The following is a 6,542-nucleotide window of genomic DNA, read 5'->3' on the forward strand; positions in this document are numbered from 1 at the left end:
AAAATAATCGCCTTTTTTCTTTTATTCATTCCAGAAAAGGAACTGCTTGCTATTTTAATAAGAAAAGTGGCTAAAATTCCGTAAATACTCTGAAGTAGAACGTAAAATATCGGCAAACTCATGAAAGTAGTCAAAAACAAGCTACTGTAATTTTATTGGTTTATTATAGGGCCACGTGTTTCCGAGTTGCAACGTCAACGAACAATGTGTGACCACGAGAAGACGCGCGCGACTCGCGCTTGTTGCAGTTGCAGTCACCTGCGCGGCTAGAAATCGCATAGTGTGACCAGGGCTTTGGAGAAGTTGTTGCATTCGCATGACAATATGAATAAAATAATGATGTCGGAAAATGCAATCGAACAGGACAAGGAAGAAAGCATTGTTGAAAATGAGTCAGAAAGGGTTAACTCTTTCCGCCCTGTGGGTACTAAGATAGCCTCGTTTTGCAAGTCCATTATGGGTTCGGCCAGGCCCACAAAAAGGCGGGCGAGTGGTGAGGGACGACATATGCGGTCGGACCACCCCGAAAATTTCTGGAGATTTTTCGACCCATCCGGATGCAATCCCGGATCCCCAGAGCGGTAGGCCGCCACCTTAACCGCTCGATCATCCGGCCTCTTCCTGACGATTTATCGATTTCCGGTCCATCGTTTTTTTTTTTTTTTTTTTTTTTTTTTTCGTTTCGTAATGGAAAACAGTGACGTGACGATTTTAAGCTAAGTATTTTATGTAGAGTAGCTACTCAGTATCATCTTAGAGTTTATTATAATTATGGATTAATAATTATGGACCCATAAATTCCCACTGCAACCGTCTGTTTGTCCTTCCTAAAGCTCGAGAACGAAGTTAGACAGATGAAAGTTGAAACCAGATATGGAAATCGTAGAGGCAGGAGGTCCCGATTAACTATATACGAACTTCCGGCACAAGCTGGAAGTTACGTTATTTCAATTCAAAAAGTTTTCCCTGAAAGGAGTTAGTTAGATGGCCGGCACGACTCTACTGTTAACAAGGAAAGTATGATGTACAGGGGTTAAATTAAAAAAAATATATTTTTATATATCATAACATGATCTTATTCTGAAAATATTAAATATGAATTTCTAAAATAACTTTAGTTTGCACGCTCTTCGTCACGAATGTGTTTCATAATGGTACGAGATAGAAAATAAAAAAATAAAAGTACGTTGCAAAGCCCTCTGAGACCTCATATCAAAATCTTTCCTGAAATGCGGTCCTCCAGGTTATTCATCATTTTTTTATCATGCCGACGAACATTTTATTAAAAATATGAAAATTTTTTACTTATTTAGTTTCAATAAAATTTTCATTTACTGAATAAATAATAATAATAATAATCATAATAAATCTGTTAAATTTCTAAGGATATTTAGATTAAAATTCTAATAATTAATATAAGTTTCGCATCGTATTTAAATTATCTCAAAAGAAATTAATTAAAATCGAAACAATATTTCTCAATTTAAGCCAAAGTAACAATTAATTATTGTGGGATGATTGTAAATGCCAAATTTTGCAGTTTCTATGTTACACAGACAAAATAAGGGGCTAAAATTCTACACTAAGATTAAAATTCTAATAATTAATATAAGTTTCGCATCGTATTTAAATTATCTCAAAAGAAAATAATTAAAATCGAAACAATAGTTCTCAATTTAAGCCAAAGTAACAATTAATTACTCTCTGTTTGTTATTTTTCATTGTGAAGAATGCATTTTTTCTATCCATCACAACCCATTTCTTCTTTTGATTACTTTCATTTGAAAGTGTAAAGTTTTATATAAGTGAAAGGATCTCAATTAAAAGATAAGTGTAAATCCATCTTCAATATTCAAAAAACTTATTATTAATTTTAGAATTTTTCAATTTTCAGGTCAAGAGATCCAAAAGGGAAGTTTTTTTTTATTTTTTAACATTCAATGATTGATTATTTATAATTTCGATTTATATATCAGGTGACGAATCAATCGAAAATGCTTCAAAGACACAGCATGATTGTCATTTTAGTGTTTTAGAATTGCTGATTGAAAACTTTGTGGAAAATTGGATTTGCAAATTGCACTGGAAGATCTCAATACTTGATTATAGAAGAAAATACCATTTGATTGGATATATTTGCCTGTCTTATCTCTTATAAATTGCAAACAATGTACAGAATTAATTTTTAATTTCAATTGGATAGTGCTTCAGCATTGTTGTGCCACCAATGATAAAACTTTACTGTTTTCCTCACTTGGATATGGTGTACCAATTCCAGTTCCATAACATTCTAAATGTATGAATACAGAATTTCAAAGATGATTTTGCATATCTCAACAATATTTGTATTTGTAAATGTGGTGATTCCAGTTTTTCCCATAATGGCGATTCTGCCTAGTCTTTACGGGGTTTCTGGGCAAACGAAAAACCCACGGAGGAGGGTGAGACCTTGACGGTGGTTCCGTGGCTTCCTATAGAATTTATATTCTGTGACTAACATCAACCAGCAGAAACTTTAATATTCTTAAAGTTAAAGAACATTTTCAAGACTAAAACAAAAATTTAATTATATTTTTAAATATAATGTAATTAAATTTTTTGTTTTAGTTTTGAAAATGTTCTTTAACTTTAAGAATATTAANTGTTTAGTAAAGTGTCAAGAACAAAATTTAAAGTTACATGTATATTTTTAATGATGATATTAATTTTTAATTGTAATTGTTCTAGATGATTAATAAATATTTCAAAGAAAACAATGAAAATTTACAAACTATCAGAAAAATACCAGATTTTCATCCTAGAAGAATGAGAAGCAGAATGTATTACTTACAGTCCAGTAACACATATTTTGGTCACAAACCAGTGAGAAACTATGGCAGCCTTTGTCAGTGAGACATTGAACAATCTAGATATTCCAAATAAATGAAATTTGGAAGTAATAATTGCAATACAATGTTTGGTGGTCTTACAAGAGGCAATGTCTTTGCAAATTCAGAGAGATTGAGAAATCAAGCATTAATAGGAGTGGGATGTGTACTTAATAGCAATTTAGCACACCACAATTCTTCTTGACATTGACTTAAAACTAAAGTTTTGTTCTCATTATAACATATTTAAAGGAGCATCAAAAATCTGTTTAAACTAAAATTTTCTTAAAATGAAAAATGAATATAAATTATTTATTGAGCAAATAATTAAATATAAAGTCCACATATAAAAAAAACGTGTTTTATATATAACACATTAATATAAATATTAGTAGTACATATATATACTACTATTATCATTTTTATTATTTCATGTAAATAAAGTAGTTTAGTTCTGAAGTTAACAATTTAATTCACATCTCCAAATAGAGGTATAAATAGCTTGTGGCTGTTGTTGAGATTAGTACACCTGCAACTCATTAGTTACTTCCTGGTTCTCCTTTGGGTACAGTTGGAGGACAATAGCAAAGAAGAGAGAAAGAAGTTGTAACAAAACCTTCAAAGTGAAAACCAAAGGAATTCTATTACTATTGACTGACAGAAATGGAACATTAAACTAAGTTTCTTTTAAATATGTTCATACAACTTACTGAAAAATTTTATGGGTTCTTATGGAGGTTGGATCAGAGAAAATCTAAATGTTTGTTATTCTGAAAAGTTCATTAATTATAAGCTTTATAATAATGAAATTCCACTGTAGATATAAATAAAAAAATTGTTTTTAGTTGTTTTATTCATTTTAAGGTTTTATGTGTTTTTCTACATTTTTAGCAAGTTTTACACATTTACTAGTTTACTCCTTTTTTTTATCTTGTTTTAAATCCTTCGTTACTTCAGCAGTCACATGTAAATATCATTTAAGTTTTAACAAATATATATGGACTGAAGCAAACAGTCTGAAATGCATATCCATTCCATTGCACTAAATAAAGTTTATTTTATTCATCTAATTGTATTCCTGTGTGATAAGTTCTACTTAACAATTTTGTGCTTATTCCCAAAGAAAAAAATTGTTCCTTTTTATATTCTAATATACACAAAATAAATTCATATCTGAATTCAATCTGAACTTTTTACAGATTTCTACTGACATATTACACTTCATTTTTTCTTAAATATTATTACTATTAGATCAAAAACATTTAAATTAAAGCTTGCTGGTTTTAAAATTAAGGTTAATAGTTGTATGTTACAAAAGAATAATTCATTCAATATTTGTGAGTAATTGTTACTATTATAATATAGAATTCCTCAACAATTCGAACAAACAAGCATAGATTTAGAAGGCTGTATAAACTTTTATATTTAACACTTTTGATGCTGGAGGTGACTAAAGATTCTTATATATTTGATGTCAATTTGTTCAAGATTCATTAATATTTATATTAAATATAAAGGTTCTATTTAATATTAATAATATAACTGTAAATAACTGCTGATACTTAATTGCCTCCAGAGTCGGCAGTTAATTTCAACTGTTCAAGTTTTTAAATGAAAAGCAAGATTTTTAATAATTATGCCCAAAATTGTCATCATAAAAATGCAATTAAAATATTAAGCAATCTATTATTTTTTATATTGTTCTTTGAATTTATGACAAAACAGTAATTTTGTATTATTTATATAGTATATAGTCATTTCAAATTTATGATGATTTATCACAGCTGATTCTTGTTTTCATTGCTCACTAAATATTGGTAATTTGCCAATTGGAAGTTTTTCTTTGTTCTTCCTTATGCATTGATCACAACAGTTATACATTCTAAATATAACAATATACAAAACAAATTGTTTTCTTTTTCTACAAATCAAATAGTCTCATACGAAGAAAAACTTTTTCTTTACCTGTAATATCTCATTGAAATCAAATAATTTCTTACATAAAATTCTATATTTCTTAATTATATATCTAAAAGATTCTTAAATTTTTACTTCCTCATTTTTTTTAAATTTAGTTTCCATGCTAGATATAATTTTAACAATTACATGAGTATAAATAATGATGGCTTCAATAGTTAAGTTAGACGTTGAGAGCTGTAATATAATTTATTCATATATATTCATATACTTTTCAACTAAAGCCTTTTTAATTTTAAAAGTTAAAATTATATCTGGAAAGCATACAAAACATAATTATATATCATATAAATATATATTTATTGCTTGTCATTTATTGTATTTAAAAAATGTATATATAAATATCTTGCATTTTTATTACACCTACATGCTTGTTTACATTTTATATGCACAATACTCACCTCGTCAGATGATGTTTGGATCTGGCTATCTTTCATTTCAATGTCATCATCATGCGATCTTTCATTTGTTAATATCGCTACTGCTTCGTTAATATCCCCTTTGCTAATTCTCAAAGCTCTTTTGATTTCATTAATATCCGAAAAACCCATGGACAGTAAAGTCATGCTTGATACACATTCTTCATCTTGATCCATGGTTGACATTGTGCATTATTTAAACTGTCGGTAGCATTAAATAAAATAACCAGTCTAATAAAATAATAATAAAATTTCAATGATTTAAACTCGACTACACACCTATTCTATACACTAATACCACGCTAAGAAATGCACATTGCACGCCATTTTGAATTTCATTCACTACTGTGGCGCCATTTTTATACAAATATAAAATAATTTCAAAATGAAATTTTTCAAAATTGTTTGTTGATTTTATTTTATTTTTACGATTTATTTATACGAATAAATTTTATTACAATCTTTGCAAAAATTTTTTACTTTCTTATAAATTTTAAAACATTTTTCTTTTCTTTGAAATTCATTTTCAAAAAACAATAGATTCAGTTCTGAATATTGAAACGTGAAATAATTTTGAACATTTCAATAAAATTTGCTTTTATATACATTTTATAAAATATATAATTCATCAATTATAAATCAATACTGTATTATAATAATTTTCAAAGTTTTTATATTTGACAGCTGGATGGCCAAACGGTTAACGCCTACCGCTTTGGAAAATACGGGATCAATTCCAGACTGGTTCGGGAATTTTTCGGATGGTGGTTCATCTGGCGGCTGGGTGATGGCCGCCATCACCCAGCCGCCCATTGTAGGCCAACCCGAAACCATAACAGGCTTGCTAAAACGACTTAGTGCCCACAAGGCGGAAAGAGTTGTATATATTTAAATATATATATATATATTAAATATATGTTACTGTAAATGCTCGAACTATGATAAATCCTAAGATCTTCCAGTAAAACCTAAGATTTACCAAATCTTTGTGGTAAAAGTCCGAAATGTTCTGCGATCATCGCTAATTTCGAACTTTTACCAGCATTTACTCGGTATATCTAAGGTTTTACCTCAGAGACATGGTAAATGTTGAAAAAATAGTCACCGCCTTCGCTCGCCACATTTCATCGTTTGACACGTTAGAACACGCACGTTAATTCTAATCTTGTTTGAGATTTCGTTGTCTAAAAGTTATTTATGAATCAAGATGAGTATGAAACGGAGATTTTATGAAATAATGGACGAGCTCGTTGCAAGCAAGAAAGATAATAACTTTTAT

This window comes from Centruroides sculpturatus, unplaced genomic scaffold, assembly GCF_000671375.1.
Source record: "Centruroides sculpturatus isolate CEXI.00-Female unplaced genomic scaffold, Cexi_2.0 scaffold30, whole genome shotgun sequence".
In the NCBI taxonomy this organism is placed as follows: Eukaryota; Metazoa; Arthropoda; class Arachnida; order Scorpiones; family Buthidae; genus Centruroides; species Centruroides sculpturatus.